This window comes from Microtus ochrogaster, chromosome 19, assembly GCF_000317375.1.
Source record: "Microtus ochrogaster isolate Prairie Vole_2 chromosome 19, MicOch1.0, whole genome shotgun sequence".
NCBI classification, from domain to species: Eukaryota; Metazoa; Chordata; class Mammalia; order Rodentia; family Cricetidae; genus Microtus; species Microtus ochrogaster.
The window spans coordinates 55,758,549-55,783,282 of record NC_022021.1 but is presented as its reverse complement, the minus strand read 5'-3'; the positions used below and the strand labels follow the sequence as shown (position 1 = coordinate 55,783,282).

The following is a 24,734-nucleotide window of genomic DNA, read 5'->3' as shown; positions in this document are numbered from 1 at the left end:
TTCCCCAGTGAGTTCTTGTCCTTGCAGAAAGCATTACTTGGAGAGAGGGGAATTAACTTCCCATAAATTCTAAAGCAAGTGTTAAAAAAAAATAGTTTGAGAACTGCTATGATTGGATCAATTGATGGTTCTAGGGCAAGAACTCATTCCTGGGAAGAGGAAGAACTGAGTGGTTCCTTTAAAGCAATTTGAACTTTGCATGCAGAAAGATGGTGCCCTATAGCACAAAGGAGCTTGAGGAAAGTCACTGGCACTTCCTGTGGCATAGGCGATGTCCTTGCAGCACCTTTGTTATGAAGGGACTAAATCTCTCTCCTAAGGTCCTCAATGATCCTTCCCAGGCCCCTTCAGCGTGAATTGTTCTTAAGAAGCTAGGAATGCTTGAAATCAGGAATCACACAGTCATTCACACTGGTATATCACAGCAAATACTTGAATAGCATCATTATTTAAGATCTAGGTGTACTAGTAATGTCCTAACTGTCTTCTGAGAGTTTTGCACCAGAATCTCCTTTAACCCATCCAACAGTGACTAACCCTGGGGTGTTGATGAAGTGTGCAGGCACTTAGTTGGTAAAGGGATAGCAGGAAGACTAACACACCTGAAGCAAGAAGGCTGAGCACACAGCTCTCAACTTCTTTCTCCACTGCAGTAATAACGGCCTGGCACTAGCTTAATGTTTTTTAAGATTCTTGCCTGTATTATTCTATCTCCACAAAATGAAGTGTTTTACCCCTTTTGGAAGGAACTCTAAGGGCCAGCATTTGCCCATCATCACTCTTTCAGGGAGAAGAAGCCCTGGAGTCTATTCAGGCTATGGCAGCTGTTCCTTCTCTTCTACGGTAGGGATGGTGGGACAAGAATTAACTGTCCCCAAACCTGCACATACTTCTTACTTAGAAAGTAGCATAGATAGAAACAAAAATAATGTAGCACTATAATTTCCCCTCTAGTAAGCATTCCTCATCTGACATGTTTTGTTTGTTTGAGAACATATGATTTCCATTCTATTCATAGGCCAAAATCCCCCCAAGCTTTCCCTGATAGAACACAGTTTAACATCTGATACTGGCTAGGAATGACAAAAGTGAAATACTTTATAGAGTGAAAACACACGGGGACTCAATCATTTTGTTATTAAATGAGATTTTTGAATTAAAGTATACTTTGAGAAGATATTTCAATCAATATTCCAGCGTGGGCCCTTGAAATTGAGGCCTCACAAAAGTTAGACATACATTCTGCCACTGAGTTATTCTCTACTTACCCTTCAGTTTAATATGTTTTAGGTGGACTTTATTTACTTTTATATGTGTAACTGTATCAAATAAAATAGCAAAAGCTAGATAGTAACAACTGAGAAACAATTCTAAGCACTAAAAACTCTTGAAGCAGAACAAAGCAAAATATAATTTATCTCACAGTTCAGGGAGCTAAGATTACAATTTAATGAATAACCTTAAGTTGCCTAGTTTTGCAGACTCGGCAAATATGAGAGAACAGGTTTGGGTTGTCTATTAGAGCAGTTTTCAATTTGGAAATAGAGTCCGAGTTTTAAGAGGTGTGACCATTAAGTAACAAAATGATAGCTCACGAGACAATATTTAACGGATGCGCGACTTTCAGAAACCAGCAGCAGCGCAGTTTGTCAGCTTAGAAATGAGTTCTATAAGATGAAGAGCATTGAGGGACTAAGGTACAACCTCTCTGCTTTGTTGTGTTTGAAGATAACTGTTACTTTCCACAACTTCTAATTGCAGGTGAGCCATTACAGGTTGTATTGCTGTTCTCAGCCTAATGGCTGCTTCCCATCAATAAAGGCTCTCTACTCCCTAGCCTCTGACAGGTAGGCCGCGGTGAGGTCCCTGTGGCTGTGCTGGAGCCTCAGTTCAACCAGAAACAAGACTGGTTATGTTTTGTGGCCTTTAAGATTTCAGTCCTGCAAAAAGCATAGGAGTAGTTGACCTTTCGAGGCCGGATCAGCATTAACTACCCTCGAACGAGATATGTGAGCAAAAAGATGGTTAATTTACTATTTAAGTGAGAGCTAAAACATAGAGCAAATGAAAATGCCTTAGCCAACACTTTCATTGAAAAGCTACTTAGGGCTGGGGAGGTGACTTTCAGGCAAGACAACTGCTCTGCAAACATGGGGGCCAGAGAACCAACACGGAAAAGCTTGGTATAGTCACATGGGTGCCTAGTTACTCATTTTATGGAGGGCCAGAGGCAATAGCTCCAGGTCCAGTGAGACGTTGACCCAAGGGATGGAGCAGAATACCAGATGACCTGCCCTGAAGGCACACACGTGTGCATACTCCAACAAAAACACCACCCAGACGTTCACACCTATACACACCACTGCTTAGTCTTCCTTCAGGCTCAAAGAGAGAATTAACTACCCAGCATTGCCACTTCCTTTTTTTTTTTTTTTTTTTTTGTGAGAAGGAGGCTGACTCCAAAGAGTGCCAGTTTTTCAGACTAAACTCTCGGGACCTTGATGTGAGCCAAAGTGGAGACAGGGGGTCTCTCTTTGCTTGCTCCTTCCTCTCAAAGTTTGCTCTCAAAGAGACACAGAGAGCCAACACCTTCTTCAGAAACTCGTCCTATTTCCTTTTGTTTGAAGTCTCCATTCTCTTCGAATTTTTCCAATTTTCAACATGCCTTTCAGGTATTAAGGCTAAGTTATAGCATCGTGCTAATATGATCACAGAACTGTAAAGCCCCACCCTGGTCACTGAACTCGGGTGTTTCCTTGACCCTTAGTCATTTGTACTTATCAGAAACGGGAGGTGAGGTGAATTAACTCATTGATGTTACCCAGGGAGTTTCACTTTCAGAGAAACTTTTCATTTTAAATAGCAACAGAAATCTTTGTGTTACCAACATAGGCTGGAATAATTAATAAGCTAATATCAGTGTTACCTTGGATGAAACAAGATGAAAATACCCATGTGTTTAGACATGAACTGACAAGTACCTAAACCATAATCCTTCATTAATTTTGTATGACTTTGTAACCATCTGTACAGTTGTGTTAGGGAATCTGCCATCTCTCAAGGGACTTGTTAACCTTTGTTCTTCTGTCATTAAAAGACAGTATCTTTGCCCTTTGGTTTATATAAATTTATTATATGTAATATATTAACATATAAAATATCTTTATATATTGTAGCACATAGTATCTATAGTTACTATATACTAATACTAAAGTATGTTATATTGAAGTATATCAAAACTAGATCCATTTGGATCTCTTAACAGATCACAGAAAATTTGAAGACAAAAAGTGGAATTTACATTTTGTCTTGGTGTCTCAGGATGTTATTCCTTAGTTTTAGGTTCTTATTGCTTATGTTTTGTATAATTTTCATCAGTTTCTAAATCTATTTGAAATATCATTTGGTTTTATATATACATCTCTCTCTGAGTGTGTGTGTGTGTGTGTGTGTGTGTGGTGCCTGTACTTACATAAGTAAAATCTGTGTATGTAAAATGTGTATATATCTACACTATATATGTATGTGTATAAACTTACAGTCTTATGTACTATTTTATTTACTGAAATAAATTAGTAATAAGCTACTTTTGGGTACAAAAAATATTTATTAACTGTTACATATGTTTTAATGTTTTTCTTCTAATATAAATACTGATTTTTCAGTAAGATACAATTTACTTGTTTCAGTGTTTTGGTGTGTTTATGACACCAAAAAACATTATTGGCACTCACTAAATGTTAACCAATGACCATATTAATAGTGATGAAATTCTACTTCTCACAACCACTAGCAAAGGCTGAAGGCATGCTTTTCAGCACATTCATAACTGAAACAGGAGAAGCACGTTGTGAAGCCAGGGTTTCAACTGCTAAGCATCAGAAAACTGTGTGATGCTTCAACACATCATGGCTATATTCAATTTCTGTATGTTCTTTTTACACGGTACCAACTGAAAATTTTTAAAAATCCACTAGAAACCCATCTCTTTAAATTAATTAATTAATTTGTTTATTTATTTTACATGTAATTGCCACACTTTCCCCTCCCTCCTCTTCTCCTAGTCCTGGCCCCACCCTCTACTACCCCCTCCCCCAATTCCACTCTCTCTCCCTTTCTGTTTAGGAAAAGGTAGGTCTCCCATGAGTGTCAGCAAAAAAGGGCTCATCAAATTGCTGCAAGAGTAAGCACTTATTAGGTTTGTGGGTTAAAGTCAGAGTCTTCTATTCGATTCCATTGGTCGACTTCTCTGTTTTTATGCCAATACCAAGCTGTTTTCAATACTGTAGCACTGTAGTAGAGTTTGAAGTCAGGGATGGTAATGCCTCCAGATGATCCTTTGTTGTATAAGATTGTTTTGGCTATCCTGGGTTTTTTGTTTTTCCATATAAAGTTGATTATTGTCTTCTCCACATCTGTGAAGAATTTTGATGGGATTTTGATGGGGATTGCATTGAATCTATAGATTGCTTTTGGTAGAATTGCCATTTTTACTATGTTGATCCTCCCAATCCAAGAGCAAGGGAGATCCTTCCATTTTTTGAACACCTGATTTTCGATAAAGGAGCTAAAAGTATACAATGGAAAAAAGAGAGCATCTTCAACAAATTGTGCTGGCAAAACTGGATGTCAATCTGTAGAAAATGAAAATAGATCTATATCTATCACCATGCACAAAACTCAAGTCCAAATGGATTAAAGACCTCAATATCAGTCTGAACACACTGAACCTGATAGAAGAGAAAGTGGGAAGTACTCTACAACACATGGGCACAGGAGACCACTTCCTATGTATAACCCCAGCAGCACAGACATTAAGGGCCTCATTGAATAAATGGGACCTCCTGAGACTGAGAAGCTTCTGTAAAGCAAAGGACACTGAAATCGTAAATAAATAAATAAATAAATAAATAAATAAATAAATAATAAAAAAGAGTAAGCACTTCTCCATCAAATTGACCAAGGTGACCAAGTATAGGAATAGGGTCCCAAAGGCCAGTAAAAGTGTCTGAGACAGGCTTTGTTCCTGTTGTTAGAAGTCTTGCAAGAGGATCAAGCTACACCACTGTGACATATATACACACAGAGTGCCCAAGTCGAATCCATGTAGACACCTGGTTATCAGTTCAGTCACTGTGAGCCCCTATGAGTCCAAGTTAATTGATTCTGTGAGTTTTCTTGTGGTGCCTTTGACCCTCATCTGCAGAATTCCCTGAGCTTTACCTAAGGGGAGGCAATGAGTCTGCCTTTGTTTCCATCAGTGACTGGATGAAACCTCTCTATCTTGATTACTTAAAAACTAACAGGTGCTTTGGTAATCTGTTTGTGATTTAATTTATTAAAAGTAAGTCTTTTGGGATCATGGAGTCAAAGTTTAAACCTTATCTCTGAAATACTGAAAAAATGCATTTAGAACAGAAATGGCATATCAGAAAATGCAATGAACCCCATGACTAGAACATCTAGAACATTCACTAAATACCATTAGAAATATCTGTAGCAGTAAAACAGGTAGACTACAAACACTGGGATCTAGAAAAAGCACTTAATATTTATTTTCAAATATAAAATATGTGAAAAATCCCTACCACATTTGAAATTAAAATTAGAATTTGTATTTATCTTCTAGTTTTAGGATGTCAGACCTAATTTCAGATTTTTCCAGTCCATATTTTGTGTGCCTTTCACCAACTCACTAAATTCTTTAAAACACAATTTTGTTAGACATACATATATGGGTATGTATGTACAATATATACATAGCTTATAGTATTTTATTTTAAATACTGAAAGGAATTATAAACCACATTGTAATATAAAGAGTATTCTTCTGTGTTATTCATGTGCATTTTAATGTGCTTATTTTATTATAATATAGATTCTTCAGGAAGGCTACATTTTACTTTTATCCAAATGGAAAAACAGACATCAACAACAGCAAACCTCAAGGGAATTACCGTAAGACATCTTCTCTTGATGTGAAATTATATTTCATTTTAATCTTAAAAGCTTTAGAGGCTTTGCATCACATTTCACAGATCAATATTCCAGAAATATTCTAAGATAATGATTCAGAAATTCAAACCATAAAGTATCTGTCGTGCAATAAAGACCAGTTTCAAATTGTTCTCGTTCTGTAGGCTTTCCAAACAAATTCCTTAGAAAAATATCTGAAGTAATGTTACGTGGAAAAATACCTCAGCGTTTCAGAGTAATATCTTCAGTATGAACTTACAAATTTGTATGTGTGCTAACATATACGCTTGTGCCAAGGCAGAGGAAATATATGAAGAAGAAACACTAGATTATGAACACACTTTCTCTGGTACGAGGAATAGAAGCAAAGGGCATTTTTAAAAGTTTTTTATTTATATATAATATAAAAGATAAACATGTTATTCTCTATTACTATTTAGAAAAGCTGTTTCCTTTGCATTGATTGTCACCACTAGACTCTATCTTTGAAGAAGATACCACATATTTTGGCTTCAGTTGTGGAGAAATCAGTCTCAAACTGACTGGGACACTTCGGCCCTGCTGACTAGCTTTTAGGTGCCCTAAGGAGGGATGCGGACTGCTGGTGGAATGCTGTCTTCCTCAGCACTGGGCCCTAGAGATGACATCTTACTGACCTCCTCAACAAAACCCACCTCTTTTAGGCTATAATGAGATAACTGCTTTCTGACTGAGACCTAATCCATGGACATATTTTACCTGGCACAGTAACCCTGGTCAAAAGCCTGTGTCCAGGGTGGTCACAGCCCCTTGGGGAGACTCTTCCAGGATTATTACAATTAATGGCAATATGGTCAAGTTATCTTCTATATGTGGTTATGCCCAGAAATTTGGACTATTCGCAAACTTGCTCAAGAAAAATTCTCTTTGCAATTCAGAGATGAGTAACTAATCAAAAGTGTTGAAAACAAAAGACCAGGTGCTCAGCCTTAAATGGACCATCTTTATCAATGCTTCACCCCTACACAAGATCAAGTTAGAGATAGAAGATTTTTAAGTCCCACCCCTTACAGAGGACCTGTTGGATGAGACAGCCTCGAGAGAATTGCTTTAATCCTAAAGACTTTAGAGGCCATTGGTGAATTTCCTAAGTTCCAGTGAGTAGCCACACACCCATGCACACAGAAGCAGCAATAATGGGACTCAGTGGGTTACCAAAAGGAAGGAGGAGGAGAAGGATGAGGATGATGATGATGAGGAGGAGGAGGAGGAGAAGGAGGAGAAAATAAAGTTAAAAAGGGAAAGTAATGTGAGGCATTCAAGAGGAATTAAAGAGGGAAAATATGGTTTGGATATAATCATATTTCATTGATGAATTGTGAAATTCAAAAAGACAAAAAGAATATATCCACATATTATTTTATAGCTAAAAATAGAAATCAAGAGACACTATATTTAATCTTAATTAAAAACAGGAATCAATCCTTGTTAATAACTTCAGATTATAATATCACATTTGAGTTCCTAATACAGGTGAGGTAAACTCTCTGAAAGGTTGGAGAACTTTTAGCTTTAAAACTAAAAGCTCAATGGTTGAATGTAAAATATACACTCAAGAAGGCAAACATTCCATCAATATCCTTATCTCAGTTATCACGGAGTCTGTGAGTATACACAAACAGCTGATTTGTTCATTCTTCTGCATGTACAAAAATATGGTACTTGGGACAAGATACAATCATCAGAGTTGGGTTTACTGTCACCAGAAAAGCCATGTCCATTGCTAAAAGGAAGCAACTGATCAAACATTCTCATAATATCACATTCCAGCTCAAAAGGATGAGTATGTCTAAATACAGATTTTATTGTATGCATCATCACTTATGCCAGAGAGCCATTGTTGTAGATACACACCTCACGCACAGCACAGTGTTGTAGATGCACACCTTATACACAGCACATCACAGTGCTGTAGATACACACCCTCCACACAGTAGAAGACAGTGTTGTAGATACACACCCTCCACACAGTAGAACACAGTGTTGTAGATACACACCCTCCACACAGTACAACATAGTGTTGTAGATACACTCGCTGTACTGCATAACAGAGTGGGTCAGGACAAGAAAAGTGATGTCTGCAGTAGTACCAAGAGAGGTGTTAGATTGTCTGATTGTCTTATCTCACACACCCTAACTGATTAGATATAAGCTAGGGGTATTTTAACTCCTTGATATTTTAACACCTCTTGGCAGTTCTCCTGTCATGTGTTTTTTCCAGTTAAAAAGTCCTGCAGTCTGGACTGAAGCGATGACTCAGTGATTAAGAGTACTTACTGCTCTTTCAGGGGACAAAAACTGACTCTTTAATTTACATTTTGACAACATAAGTTTCTTTCCAATAAGTGAAATAGGATTTAATGGAACCATGCAAGTCTATGATGGACAACACCCTGGTTTTTATCCCCTTTTAAAAGAGAATGGGATGGAATGTCTCCTACTTGTGTTTTCAATTTGACTTACTGTCTTTCCAATAACCTCACAATGAAACACTGCCGGTCATGATTTTCAGTGATTTTTAAATTAAATATTTTTCAGGGGCTTACGCTTTCATAGTCACTTTAATGGGAAGTTGGAAGAGGCTGCATTCAAAGTGCCTAGTCAGATGTAATAAAAATTCAGTCCTTTCAATGCCCACATACGAGTACACACATACACCAAAAACACACTCTCATACATGTAAACACATATGCACAGTGCTTTCTCATGTATATACAAACATTCATCCACATGCACATACACACACACGCACACACACATGCACCTGAATTTTGACAAAAAAAGCTAAACTTTTACTATGGAAAAAAGAAAACATCTTCAACAAATGGTGCGGACATACCTCGATGTCAAAATGTAGAAAAATGTAAATAGATGCATATCTATGCCCATGAACAAAACTCAAGTCCAAATAGATTAAAGACCTCAATATAAATCTGACCACCCTGAACCTGATAGAAGAGAAAGTGGGAAGTAGCCTCTATTGCATGGCAGCAGGAGACCACTTCCTAAATATAACACCAGTAGCAGAGACACTGAGAGCAACGATAAATAAATGGGGCCTCCTGAAACTAAGAAGCTTCTGTAAAGCAAAGGACACAGTCAATAAGACAAAAAGGCAGCCTACTGAATGGGAAAAGATCTTCACCAACCCAACATCAGACAGAGAACTGATCTCCAAAAGAACTTAAGAAATTAGACATCAAAATTCCAAAATATCCAATTAAAAATGAAGTGCTAAATTTAACAGAGAATTCTTAACAAAAAAAAATCTCAAATGACAGAAAGACACACAAGGAAATGTTCAACATTCTTAGCCATCAGGGAAATACAAATCAAAAGGACTCTGAGGTATCGCCTTACACCAGTCAGAATGTCTAAGATCAAAAACACCAACGACAGCTTATGTTGGAGAGGATGTGGTGTAAGTGGAACACTCTGCCATTGCTGGTGGGAACGCAAACTTGTACAACCACTTTGGAAATCAGTATGGTGGTTTCTCAGAAAATTGGGAATCAGCCTACCTCAGGACCGAGCAATACCACTCTTGGGCATGTACCCAACGGATTCTCAATCATACTCCAAGGACATTTGTTCAGCTATGTTCGTAGCGCATTATTTGTAATAGCCAGAATGTAGAAACAACCTAGATGCCCCTCAGCCTAAGAAGGGATAAAGAGAATGTGGTGCATTTACTCAATGGAGTACTACTTAGCCATAAAAAAGAAAGGAGGGAATCTTTTTTTTTTATTTTGCTTTTTTTTTTTTTGTTTTTTTTTTCGAGACAGGGTTTCTCGGTGGTTTTGGAGCCTGTCCTGGAACTAGCTCTTGTAGACCAGGCTGGTCTCGAACTCACAGAGATCCGCCTGCCTCTGCCTCCCGAGTGCTGGGATTAAAGGCGTGAGCCACCACCGCCCAGCGAAAGGAGGGAATCTTAATTGAGAAAAATTCCTCCTTAAGATTCATGTGCAGGGCATTTTCTTTATTAGTGATTGATGGGGAGGTCCTGGGCCATTGGGGGTGGGACCATCCCTGGAGTGGTGGTCCTGGGTTCTATAGGAAAGCAGGCTTAAAATTAAATAGACTTAAAACTGCTAAAGAAATAGAAACAGCCATGAAATGTCTCTCAACCAAAATAAGCCCAGGACCAGATGGTTTCAGTGCAGAATTCTACAAGAATTTCAAAGAAGAACTAATGCCAATACTCCTCAAATTGTTCCACTCAATAGAAACAGAAGACACATTGCCAAATTTGTTTATTAGGCTACAATTACCCTGATACCCAAATCACACAAAGATATTACTAGGAAAGAGAATTATAGACCAATCTCACTCATGAACATTGATACAAAAACACTTAATAAAATACTGGCAAACCAAATCCCGGAACACATCAGAAAAATAATCCACCATGTCGGCTTCATCCCAGAGATATGGGGATGGTTCAATATATAAAAATCTGTCAATGTAATCCACCATATAAAAAAAACTGGAAAAAAACCCCACATGATCATCTCATTAGATGCGAAAAAGCCTTCGACAAAATACAACATCCCTTCATGACAAAGTTGTATGTCTTGGAGAGAGCAGGGATACAAGGAACATACATAAACATAAAAAAGGCAATATTCAGCAAGCTAGCAACTAACATCAAACTAAATGAATATCAGTATGGTGATTTTTCATAACGTTTGGAAACACCCTACCTAAAGACCCAGCAATACCACTTTTGGGTATATACCCAAAGGATGCTCAGTTGTACCACAAGGACAAGTGCTCAAATATTCATAGCAGCATTTTTTGTCATAGCCAGAACATAGAAACACCCTAAATGCCACTCAACTAAGGAATGGATAAGGAAAATGTGCTATATTTACACAATGAAGTACTACACAGCAGAAAAAAAATTACATCTTGAAATTTGCAGGCAAATGAATGGATCTAGAAAACATCATATTGAGTGATGTACCCCAGACCAAGAAAGACAATTATCATATGTACTCACTCATAAGTGGCTTTTAGACAAAAAGCAAAGAAAAGCTAGCCTACAATTCACAATCCCAGAGAACCTAGACAACAATGAGGACCCTAAGAGAGACATACATGGATCTAATGTACATGGGACGTAGAAAAAGACAGGATCTCCTGAGTAAAGGAGAGGTTTGAAGGTTGAAGGGGAGGGGAGAGGAAGCACATGGAACAGAGAAAATATATAGCACAATAAAAACAATTAAAAAAAATCAGCAGCACCCCTCCATGACCTCTGTATCACCTTCTGCCTCTATATTGCTGCCATGTGTGAATTCCTGTCCTGACTTTCTTTGATGATAAAGAGTGATATAGAAGTGTAAGCCAAATAAACTCTTTGCTCCCCAACTTGGTTTTGGTCATGGTGTTTCATCACAGCAATAGGAAATCTAATGCAGGTATCTTTCCATGTGGTCTTCGCTGTCCTGTAAATCACTATGTAGACTAGATTGGTCTTGAATGTACAGAATTTCCTGCCTCCACCCATTAAATGCTGGTATTAAAGGCATGCCCCATCATGTTCAGCAAGGATTCCAATATTTATATTCTTTTATTAGAACATGGTGGGTCCTACTTAACACTGAGACTCTAACTAGTTCAAGGTGGGTGAGAACTCACTCATGAGGCTCTGCAAAAGGGAGATGCCATTTAGAATTTAGTACAAGCTGATGACCAAGATGTGGGTGGCAATTAGAAGAGACAGCAGAGAGAAGAAACACAGGGACAAATGGGATTGCTCGCCATATGGTCCCAAAGAGAGAAGAGACTTGATCCCAGAATTTCTTAAATCTATCAAGGTCCACTTGTTTCTGTACATTTCTTTGTAACCACTGGGCATGGGGGTTTCATGTTCGTCGGGTGTGTGTGTATGAGTGTATGTGTTTGTGTGTGCATGTGTGTTTGGAGCTGGTCTGAGTCAATTACTACTTTTACTTGCAATCAAAATCTTGCTAAGTCATCATTTAAAAATGTTACCTATTTATAAATTTCTTTCCTTCAAATAAATTTAAAATATTTTAAATAGATTTAAAATCAAAAAAATTTAAAAAAAAAATTTAAATGAATGATCTGTTGTGATAGTGAATAGCCACAATGAAGGAACAGAGGCTTGAATCTGTACAGAACGTACTGGAAGGATCAATGCAGCTACATCTGCACCCACATCCAGATGTTCCAGATGGCACCGTTTTGCTTTTGTTCTGAGTGACATCTACCACAGTTCTAGTCACGATATTAGCACTGGGATTTTCACAACCCCCTAAATGTCTTCTTCACTGGAAGGCAAATTATTTTAGAAAAACAGGTTTGGGAGCTAAGAAGAAAGACAGACCTCATGAGAAAGGATAAATACCGTTTTTTTGTTTTTGTTTTTTTTGTATGTGTGTGCTATAGGGTATGGAAATTCAGTACTAAAAACACAAATTTTCTCTTCAGGGAGTAAAAAAGATATTCACATGGTTATTTTGAAGTGATCATTAAAATGCTCAAAGGCATTAACTCTATTAAAACAACCTGTGTTAGAAAAATTAATAGTTTTAAAGGCATTATGATCTAATTAACTAAAACATTATTTGTATTTGAGTGTAAAATAAGTTCAAAGGTAATTTTAAAATCCTCCATGCAGACCTTAGACAGACAGTTCTCCTTCACCTTATATTTTACATCTTCTCTACCATTTAAATATTGTTGCTACTACGACAACACCAGCTGTCCCACCTCTCTATAGTCCTGGCATATTCCACCTCTAGCAATTCCCTGGGAACTATAAAAGTTACTTAGATATAAACAGGCTCCATGTAAATGATAAATGTCCGAACGATGAGACCAGGAAGCGCTGACTTGAAATGAAATCGCCTTTGCTCTGCTATCGAATACATCTCCGTGAGAGTCAAGGTGTAAGGGGGAAAAATAAGTTGACTGTGATATGGTTTCACCCAGTTCCAATTCCACGGTTTGTAAATGGCATGAAGACACAAGGCTTTTCAAGTTGCTCACGACATAAAGTGGCAGAGTTCCCCAGAAGGTGGTACAGCTTTAGAATTCTTGTTTTCTCCCTGACCGTTACCTTTGAGATGGGTGAGCCAGCAGTGAGTAGGCAAACCATTTACAATGCAGGAAGTAAGCCGATGAGAATAGGATCTTAATACTAGAATTCTCAGCAAGCTTCATTGAGAGCTGAAGTCTCGACCTCATTTTTAAGAGTGGAATTTATTCAGAAGCAGGGATGAAGTTAATGAAAGTATCCACTCGCCTTCTGCCTGGCCTGCTTTAATTACTGACGGATTAAAGGCTCGGGTCACTTCAGATGGGACAGTCAATGTGTGTGGGTGGGTAGATAGGTTTTCTTTAGTAGGAGATGGGTGTGGCCCCGGTCCCTACAACTCCTCTTTATAGACTATAGGTACAGTAAGAGGAGAGATTTTTAAAGTTCCTCGAAAGGAGCAGGAAGGCAGAAAGGATGAGAAGACAAAGGAAAGTCCCAGTCAGGTGGGAGAGAAGGGCTTTCTCATCTCCTCCTATGCTCCTTTGTAAGAAGCTGTGCTTCCCACGCCTTTGCCGCACATTTATTCTGGGATGGCTCCACTGGGACACAGGCATGGGAAAGATCAGAAGAATACTGGCTGCAGTGTATAAATCATTGTCCTCCTGAATACTAGCGGGAGACAGGCAGGGAAAACATGCAAACAGAGATGCAACACGGTATGAAGACACTTCAAAATATTCGCAATCGGGCATGGGGTAGCATCTTTGTTGGAAAAGAGAGCATGGGACATGTATTGGCACATTTTCCTTGGCCTCTCGCTGTTCTTTGAGGTTTCCTTATGGAGAATATTTTGTAATTTGTTTCTGAGCACTGTTAGGGAACAGACTCACATTTTTACATATACAGCTAAGAAGTTTGTGTTCAGCAATCAGAATGCTCATTCCAAATTCTAGCCCCAAGCTCTACATCATGTCCCCCTGTGGCTGGGACCTCACATACTGGTTATTTGCCAGTTACTGGTTAGTGGGAGAGCACAGGGTGTCTCTTCCTTTTTCCAGGATCCCCATTCTGCCCAGATAAGTTTGGCTCTGATTGCTCTGGTGTTGGAAAGTGGGGAAGGATGGAGATAAAGGGGTTGGAGGGTTTTCATTTGTTTGTTTGTTGTTTTGTTTTTTTTTTCTTTTTTTTTAAATTTCCCCTCCTTTAGCATCATCATGAGACAGCGTCTCACACTGAGGACCTGGCAGATGCTGAAAGTGTGGCTGGTACTTCTGTGGATTCAGCAGCAGCATCCCTGCTGGGGCCCATGACTGTAACTCCTATGACTCAGACTTGGTCCCCTGTTCCAACTGCTACTGCTTAATCAGACTCCCACCAAGCCCTTGCGTTTCTAGCGAACTTGTCCCACAAACCCCTGCTATTGGAAATCAAATGCCTTCCCCAGATGTTCTTCCGGGGAAGGATACAAAGAAAGTGGCTCAAAGATAGCTCTCTGTATTCCTGTCTATCTTCTGGAGAGAGGATTTGACAAGGTAAACCCATAAGCATTAACAAAAAAACAGACTGAATGAACCTGCAACACGGTACACCTGGGTAATTTTGTTTTAGCATGAGCCCCTCGGACCTTATGCCATGAAACTTTAGGACAGTTTCCTTAGTTATCTGTTTTAATCTATTATCTTGGGAGTCCCAAACTTCCTGTGGAATGCATGCTGTCTGTCACAGATTACTTGAAATCTCACTGTAATACACTCAAGGAAATTATACAGGAGAGGGACACTTAGGTTGTCTCAATCTTTTTCTTTCAAAATAGCACACACACAGAAAACACCTTCGGCAGCAAACATTCAAGTTAGTTTTCAGAACGGCAACTGCTATCATGGAACAGTAACAACGGTTACAGTGACACCTGAGACAACACATGTAAATAAAAACAAACAGAAGCTGTGTTCATCTGGTGACTCCATCATCTTCAGTGGATCGACTCTCACTGGAGCTTGTGGAGGGACCCAAGAGGTTCCCACTATGTCGCTCTTCTGATGATGCTCATACCAAAGACCATTTTCCATCTTAGACACATCGAAAGATGGCATGTGTGTGTCAAACATCCTATGCAAACCAAATCACACTTTATGCTGTCTTCCATTTAGAAGACCAAGTGGAGACCTCATTTGCTGTTCCATGTATGATGTGGGCATGATTACCCTAAATCACTTTCAGAGTACTAGAGGGTGAGTAGTCTGTGAAAATGTGTTTGCAGAATAGCACATTCTTAAGAATAGAATAATGAGTTAATGTACAGAGATCAATTTTATTGAGAACTGTTGGTCTAAGCTGACAGAACCATTTTTCATACTCTAAGAAGGCATGTCTAGCAATCTTGCTGTGATCTTTGGTGTTGGAAGTACCAGCCAAGGTGTAAGGAATGTTCTTTCCTTGAAGACAAGTGGAGTGGGGCTGGGGGCTGTTGGGGGAAATACAGCAGCTTTCCTCACTGTCTGGATGACAGTCTGCAACAAGCGACCACTAATCTTAACTCCTCCCCAGCCCATGTCATTGTCATCTGCTTGTGATGACTTATTGTCACTTCCTGCACACAGATGCATTCAGTTGCTGCATAGTCTGACAAGCCCCAGTGTGCTCTGGCAGTCCCATGCCTTCTATTCCTCAGAAATTTGCCTTTCTTTCCTCCCCAGTCAGTCCTGGGACAAGGGTACCATTTTCAACAATAGTCTCCCCCCCCCCAACTCAGTCCCCTGCATCCTCTAAAACCCAATTCTACCTTCTCCCTTTCATCCCAGACCTCCAAATATAAATGAACTCACTTGGGCTGGAGGCTCACAGAATTTCGGGAGAAAGACGTTTGGTGAGAAGAGCGCAGAATTTTAAAATTTTAGTGTCATTGTGGTCTCATAGTGACTTTGCTTATTTTGTGCTGATTTCTTAACCTTCCCTGACCAAGGTTTATTTTTCTCTAGAAAACAAAGTCTTTTATGTGGCTTGAATTTGTCTGGGATTTGACCAGACAACTTTAATTAGCGTATAAAAAATTGACTCATTTATTTGCCTTGAGTTCATCAAATGTTTTCTGTCCAGTCTGCCGACTGCACCAATGGGGATGCTGAAGCTGAGGAGAAGGAAAAACGCAGAGTAGAAAACAGAGGAGGCTGAATAGGGAAAGCCCTACCAGCCACTGAGGCAAGGTGAGTTGTCAGGGGCAGCTGGAAAGTCAGTCATAGGGTGAGATTTTTATTGCTCGCCTTAAAGGGGCCCAGTAGATTAATGCCCATGAAACCAAGAACCTGAAAGAAATGTGAGAAACGGCTGCAAATAGGCAGCAGGAAAGGAGAAGTAGCAGCAGCTGGGAGCTAGCTAGAGATGGGACCTCTGCAGAAACTGAGGAAATAAAACCGCGATGGGGTATAAGGACCATCATTGTTTGCTGGGGGGAAATGTAGTATTCAATGATGTTGAGGGGATGGGGGATGGGCAGACCTGTGCAGTTCAGAGGAGCATGCACCGAGCATGGCATTTCTGATGTACATTGTAGCGGCAGAAAACACACATAGCCTTTGACTAAAATAGTCTCATTTGCAAAACAATCTCCCAAATGCAAATAGTTATGCAGCATATATGTTTTCATGCTAGCGTTGTCTGTAAGTCTAAAACTCCCGCATCTGATTCCCTGCTCATTGTTGAATTTGAAGAAGATACACAAGACCTTTCACCTACTTCCCAGGGACTTCCAGAATCCAGGTATATAATGGGATGGAAGACACTTAAAAATGCCCGTTGGCTGGCATATAGTCAAAATATTGGTATTGTAAACAAAGACAATATTTATAAAATGCAAGGGTAATTTACTTTTTTTCCGAACTCAAAATAATTTTATAGTTGGTAATCAAAAGTTCATGCTATCTATTTATAATTTTGGAATGGCTTTAGACAATAGTTTATTTTTGTACTCAGTATTTAGTCCTTGAAAATATTGCATGTATTTTAATAAGATTGTTATTCCTCAAGTCTTAATACGTAAAGAAAATTGAACTACTTCACACACCCAGTTTTGTCTCTTATTTCATGCTTCACCCTCCCCACCCCCCAAACCAGGCTCATCAATGATTTACTTTGCTGCCAAATTCTTCTCAATATTTGAACAATATAAAAATATAAGTAAGGCAGTCATTATCAGGAAAGCAAAGCTGATTTGTCTAGAAATATCTTCCAGTAAAGTTTTATAGTCCTACTGGTACAAATCTTGGGAACTGTTCTTCACTGAGAATCAGATTTCTGATATGAAATGGAGAGAGAACAAAGATAGCATCTTAAATACAAAGTCCATGCCCCTCCTATGATCAACTAAGACTTCCTCTGGCCACTTTTCCCAGAAGTGGTGATAGAATTTGTCCTCTTTTGTCACGTTGTTTGGCTCAAGATGACACGGCGAGACATCTATTAGTGACATGTCTGCTCTGGTCAAGTAACTAAGATTCCAGAGCAAAAAGCAAGAAAAGCGCCTTCTTCCATACGGAGAATAATACTATATAAGATTGTAACTACAAGCCCCTATACTTTGCCCACACGCACACAAAGTAAGAGTGATGTAGTATTTTTAGAGCCATGTGCTCAGAGAAAGTCCTTGTCTCAGTGCGAGTCTTAAATCAGCCCATGTAAGCTCCTGATTTGTATATCTCCACGAATAGAAGCTGAGCTTAGTTTCTCAAAAGAATACACTGTATTAATTGAGGACACTCAATGAATAATTAGCACGAGGAACTAATTAACTTCCTTCCACTGGCTTTTAGGAACAGGCAATCCGTGCAGTAGAAAAGAGGGGAGAAACTGAATTCAAGCTCATATTTCTTGAAGCTTCCCTGCTGGGGAAAGCTTCCTACACTCCGGTTTGTACAGGTTATTTCCCTTGATGCTGGCAGGGCCAGTATTAACACCTCTCACTTAGTAGAGAGTAAGTTCAAAGAATCTAGAGAAGTTGCCTCTCAGGCCCAGTTAGAAAAAGGGTAGGATGAGATTGGATTCCAAACCTCAATTTACACAACATGCCAGGAAGGACAGAGGGGGGACATGAAATGGAGAAATAATTACCATGAGCCTTGTAACTAGGAAGTGCCAGGCACTGTGATCAAGACCTGTTTTCTTCTCCCCCAAAGCACTGCTGCTCTGTATCTTTAAGAGCGAGGCAAACAAGCGCTGGATAATTAACACAGGTGTCCCAAAGCTACACACTAGTTAATAAGCCCAGAGATGAATTCATAGTATTTCATTCTTTGTTTGTTCTCCTCCTTTCCCGTCACACCGCCTCTTCTTCTTATGCCATATGCAAAAGCAGTCTGTTACACTGGCCTCACACACCCTGGGAAGCTACCATGTCTTCTTGTTTATTTAATTTTTTTTAAAAGACCAGTAATTTACCCTACATTGCTATCTGGGGACACAGGGAGACACTTGCCTGGTGTTCTGTTCGTGTCTGTACACGTAGATTTGGGTTCTGATTTTTAAACCTTCTGGCCACTCTTTAAGCCCTCATCCACTATCTCTTGAGTTCCTTCACATTCCATCTAAAAACTAAAATAGCTAGGTGTCTTTGTTTAAAAATGCTACTAACAGCTTGGCAATGGCTTACATTTTATCAAATCTACTTGGCCGGTGTTTCTGGGATTGTTCATCTAGAACTGTCCAGTCTGCAAGCCCCTCCCCCTCCCCCTTCTACTTATTTATTATCAGGCTGCTGCAGTGTAGCTTAGAGACACCTGATCGTTTAGATCATTAAAAATCAATCCATTCACCAAATAGTTCTGTACATTTTAGGAAAAAAAATGACAGAAAGTACAGTACGAGATTGCTATTAACTGACCCTGGGTTTTCTGTTTTTCAGCTGCCAGGAAAGTCATTTGGTCAAATTGATGAAACCAGCATGCCAAGCAGGGAGAGGAAAAGAGCAGGGAAATGTAAACAGACCAAGCTTGGAGGGAGAGGGCAATGTTGTTCTAGGGAATGAAGTCAGCCCTTGGTGGAGGGAGGTGAGGGCGGGCTGGTGGGAGGAGAGAAACCCTGCACTATCTGAGCATGCCTGAATTTAGAGTGTCAGAGATTCAACACGAGGGTTGGACAAAGGCAACGAAAATGCAGAACAATAGCAAAAGAAGGAAAGGAGAGGAGAGATTTCCAGGAGATGCTAACAGACAACTTGAATTAGTCGCACCATGTGTCTGCTGCGATTAATCCCAGACACATTGCTGACATAAGAAACAGCTGATTTAAGCAGCCAGTAAATAAAACTCAAGGAGTGGGAAAGACTGTCCTTTTTTATTTTTTTTGATAAGTGGGGTTTCCTTCTATGACAACAATTTTTTAAAAGAGAGGAGGTAAATCTAGTCTTGCTCTATAAAATTGTGGGTGCAGAAAAAAACCCATTAAATCATGTACACATTCCTTTCCTTTTTATTATAGTAGCCATGTATAGCCCCACCTTCCAAAGAAATGTCTTCCTGTTCCAGAATTTCATGATCCCCTAATACCTTCCAAGGATTTCTTGATTAGTCTAGAAAGAATCCTGGCTTGTTGAATCACAGAGTGCTGACAAGGGCAGATCATGATGTAGGGTTTCTGCCACTGCGCCACTATTTCTGATTCCTCCCAGTGTACTATTTAAAGTCACACTTAGCTCACCCAGCTCATGCTTCTACAGGGAAAGGACCAGAAAAGACATCAAGTATTTACTTGTTTGCTTTTGCTATATATATTGTCTGTCACTGTTTCAAGTATAGCAACCACCTAGACACAAGAGACTTAAAAATAGCTTTTATAACATTATAAATGAGGCAAATGTTTTTCCAAAGAGTGCATGTATTTCTTTAAGAACAAAGAGAATGCTATGATGTGAGAGCCATTTAATTATAAGGCAGAAGAGTAACTCTAGTCTAAAGGACAAACCCCTCCCCCAGGAGAGGTTTTAAATTTTGCTTACCCCATGCTAAGTATGCTGCTCGGTAGAACTAAGAGTCAGAAAACATTTTTCTGTAGCCGTGGGTTTACATGAGAGTCACTGGGCATTTTGATTAGGATTCATGCCCAACTTTCAAGCATAGTGCCCAGTTAGCCCCATTATTTACATCATTGGAGCTTTTTCCCGCTCTGTTGTTGGTCATCAGGCAGGAGTGATGGTATGTCACATTTGAGGTCAGAGACATAAGACTTGAAGTGGTTTTGCTTTTGAGTGTTCCCAGACTCCGAGACTAAGGACTGTCAATGACTCATGGTTACAAAGAGTGATCGTCAAGATGAACAAAGTCCACGAACTATCAAGCACTGGGCAACCTTGAGCCATTTATGTAACTGAGGGCTACACAGATAGAGGCATATAAGATGTGGAAGAGGAGGGGAAGAAGCAAGAAGAAAAGCATACAAACAAAAATTTGAAGGGAGGGAGTGTGATCATTATTAGCATGGCTCTTCAGGATCCCAGTTCTCCTGTAAGAACTTCATAGCTTGTACTTCATAGCACCCTACAGGACAGACACAGTCACTTGCGTTAAGATGATGCAAGGAGAACAGCAATGGAAATTATGTTTAGCACTCTCATTTTCAATGCGTATAAACACCATGTATGTCTTCTTGATATTACTATAACTTGGGAGAGAGGAAGGAGAAAGAGAAGTGGAGAGGAGAGAAGGGGAGGGGAGAGAAGAGGAAAAGAGAAGGAAGAGAAAAGAGAAAAGGGAGTGAGTGAGAGACAGAGGAGAAAAGTGAATAGCGATCTATGTCACTCCAGGAAGAAAGCTTTGAGGACATGTGCATTATGCCCCTTCTCTTCTTTGTCACTTACTGTGATCTTTAAACATATCAGTCTTCCACCAACTTTGTAACTATGGAGCACATCTTTCCTCCACTTCCCACCAGTCTATGATAAACAGATAGCATGAAGGAAAAGTACACACTTATGGTTTTAAACCACCATGTTTTTGGAGTTGCTCACATAACATGAGATAGTCCATGCTTATTAAAATGGAAAGCAAGCCCAATAGCTAAAAAAAAATATATTTTATATAAAGATGTCTAGACTTGGCTATGCAGGCCAAGGTTCCCAAAAAGAGAGAAGGTTATGATTAACACATGTACCCTCCTGACCAGAAAATGTGTAGAAAAGAAAAAGAACTATTTTTATTAGATTCCTAAAAGTCAAAAGGCCAAGAAGTAGCTCAGATGCTGCCTTCCCTTGGGAGAAGACATTTTCCTTTCTCTCCTGCAGGTGAGGGCAAGTAGTAAAATTTCGGTAGAATACGGGCTGTTTATGGAGAGTATAAACATCCTGGTGCCTGCTGAGCATGCGGAGAGGTCACAACCAGAACAGAGGCTAGTACAAGTGACTTCAAGGTACTCCTGTGAATCTCAGACGTAACTGGGTGACAAAGATTGTGTAAGTCAGTGGAATTTATTTTTAAGGAAGTGGACCAACAATTAACTGAGATTAAGCAATTATTTTCAATGTTGCCCATTTGATAATGAGCAGCTTGAAGGGTAAACACGTAAAAAATCTATCGCTTTATTATTTTTTCAGTTATTTATTCATTATTAATTAATTACTAATGCTTTGTTTGATATAGTCATCCATCCCACGTTCAGAAATTTATCACGTTTCTAATTAACTAAGTTTCAACAGAGTTGACAATCACTTAGAAAATAGGAAGAAATAGGACCTAGACTCGTAGTGTGGCTCTTCTTACGGCTGATACCATTGTATATCTTATTCAAATACTTCATGAAATGTTATTGAACTGTAACATGGCTTTACCAATCACCCTAATTGACTTAGTCCCCTTGGGCTGCTGTGACAAAAGGATGCTAGGCTGGTGGCTTGCCAAGCAAGAGAAATTTATTCCTTATAGTGGGGGAGACTGGGGAGCTGGAGATCAGGGTTCTTCCAGGGTCCTTAGGGCCTATCTGGAAGGGGATCCCATTGGTTCATGGACAGCTGAACTTTCACCAATGCTTTCTGTTCTGAGAGAGCCTGTCTTAGTTACTTTTCTATTGTGATAAAACACCATAACCAAGGCAACTTATATAAGGAAGGGTTTATTTTGGGCTACACTTCCAGAGGCTTAAGTGTCTATCTTAGCAGGGTATGAAAGCAGCAGGCATGTTGGCTGGAGTATCAGATGAGAGCTCACATCTTAGACCACGAGCAGGAAATAAAAAGGGCAGACTGGGAATGGCGGGGGAGCCTTTTGAAACCTCAAAGCCCACCTCCAGTGACATACCTCCTCCCACAAGGCCACACCTCCTGATCCTTCATAAACATTACCAACAACTGGGCACCAAGCAACCAAACATAGGAGCCTATGAACTGCCTTTTCATTGGACCCACCACAAGGCCTCCTGTGCCTCTTTTATAAAGACAATAATACCATTGATGACTTTCTTCCTCTACAATCAAATCACTTCCTGAAGATTCCACAACTCAATAAAACCACACTGAGGGTGAGACTTCAACATAGAGTCTGGGGCCGGGGAGAGGGGGGTGGGGGGCCCCAGACAACACTGGTTTTACTCCAGAACTCATGCTCTTCCCTCTGGTAGTATCCCCCTTTTTTGCTCCCAGCACTCTAAGCACTCTGCATTCACATGTCTGAATATATGTATCTCCCTCCAACATAAGCTTCATGTGGGCAGGTTCACTGTCAGCTCCCAGCTGTATATCTTCCCAAGCATACTCAATGAATGTTATAGACGAACTGCTCCATAAATGCCTGCAGTTGCCATGCATCAGGGCAGGCAGCAAAAGCTAAATGAAGTTTCATTAATTGAAACTGCAATTGCGAGATTATCTTGACTTCCTTTGACCTCCCTGCCATTCTAACTTGAAAGAAGCTCTAGAATACATTTCGGCCCAATAATCTTTATACCTCTGTAAACCTCAATCGTATCTGGGGGTTTTCTATTGAATTCAGATAATATAACAACCAAATCTATCCGCATCACTAAACCCAATCAGCCAGGCTGTCATTCCCACTCTGATGCTATTTAGAATGTGCAATGAGGCACTGGGTTCCACTTCCGAAAAACTAATTTCCCTAGAGCTTTTGTTCCATTATTTTATCAATGCCCCTGAGGTCAGAAACTATGATTTCTTCTCTCCCGAACAGCACAATGTCTCATTAAAACTTCTCCCCATAAGCCTGAATACTTCTGTAGAAATTCAAGGATCATGAAGGACCTTTGGTTTCGTATCAGCTATATTTAGTGCTCTGAGGCCAGCAGCACCATCAACTTCATTAATGACCCAGAAATAATTAATTCAATATGCATTCTGATTCCTTGATTGACAGTGGATTTTCCTTTAGAATAAAAAAGTTTTGAACAATTTTTTAAAAAAGAAATGTGTGCTCACAATGTTTTTATATAGCTCAATAATCAATATGAATTATTCTATTTATATATAAATATGGAAAAGCTTGAAACTTCAAAACTTGGGATTTTGTCAACTTTGCTTCTATCCAAAAGGAAGGCGGGGAATCATCACTCACTCACTCAACAAACATTGGCTACCTAGTTCTATATCCCAGGACCTACTACAGTGGTTGGGGGAGATGAACATAGCAAAGTGAGCAGTATGCAAAAAAATATCAGGGGCAAGCAGAGTCTGGCTGAAGTGAGAGGAAGCAGGAAGGCCCCAACAAAGCACTAGAAATGGATGACTGAGAGAAGAGGAAAAGGCTGTGGCTGGACCGGCTTAGGTACTGAACAAGCTAAGCCAGAGCTGCAGCCGTTTAAAGGCTCTTCATTCAACTGCATTTTCAGGAAGCATGGAAGTTTGCAAGCTTGGAGCAAAGCAGCAGCATGCCATGAGCAGGCCCATCCAGGTGATAATGGAGAATAGGCAGCCTCTACGAGACCAACTGGGACACGAATCAGCAAGGCAGATGGGAAAGACAAACTCAGAGCAATGGAGGAGGCAAGATAGCTCCAGATTCCAGAAAGGAAGCTAGTAGGGCAGTGTAGTGATTAAAAGAAATGGCCCCCAAAGGTAGTGGCACCATTGGGAGGTTATGGCTTTGCTGGAGGAAGTGTGTCACTGTGAGGGCAGGCTTCGAGGTCTCTTTTGCTTAGGATTTGCTCAGTGTCACAGCCCATTTCTTGTTGCCTGCACGATGTGGGACTCTCATCTACCTCCCCAGTCCTATATCTGCCATGCTCCACACTATGGTGATAATGGACTGAACCTCTGAAAATGTAAGCAAGCCACTCCAATTAAATGTTTCCTTTATAAGAGTCGCAGTGGTCATGGTGTCCTTTCATAGCAATAGTAACCCTAACTAAGACAGGCAGTCTGGCTGGGCGGTGGTGGTGCACGCCTTTAATTCTAACACTCAGGATGCAGAAGCAGGCAGATCTCTGTGAGTTCGAGGCCAACCTGGTCTATAAGAGTGAGGTCCAAAGCTGGCTCCAAAGCTATACGGAGAAATTCTGTCTTGAAAAGAAAAGAAGAAGAAGAAGAAGAAGAAGAAGAAGAAGAAGAAGAAGAAGAAGAAGAAGAAGAAGAAGAAGAAGAAGAAGAAGAAGAAGAAGAACTGGTTAGATTGTGTCAATTAGACATCAGTCAAGTCATCTGAGGAAAGAGAGCCTCAATAGACAACATACCTCCATAAAATTGGACATTGGACTGGAGTCACGTATTCTGGGGACATATTTTTTA

At 39.9% G+C, this 24,734-nt stretch overlaps 1 protein-coding gene across 2 annotated transcripts in view; it reads right to left on the bottom strand.

The window, feature by feature from the left end:
• Positions 1–24,734, bottom strand: part of Pde4d (phosphodiesterase 4D) — an 851,276-nt gene that overhangs the window by 529,828 nt on the left and 296,714 nt on the right. The gene's annotated exons all lie outside the window — the stretch shown is intronic.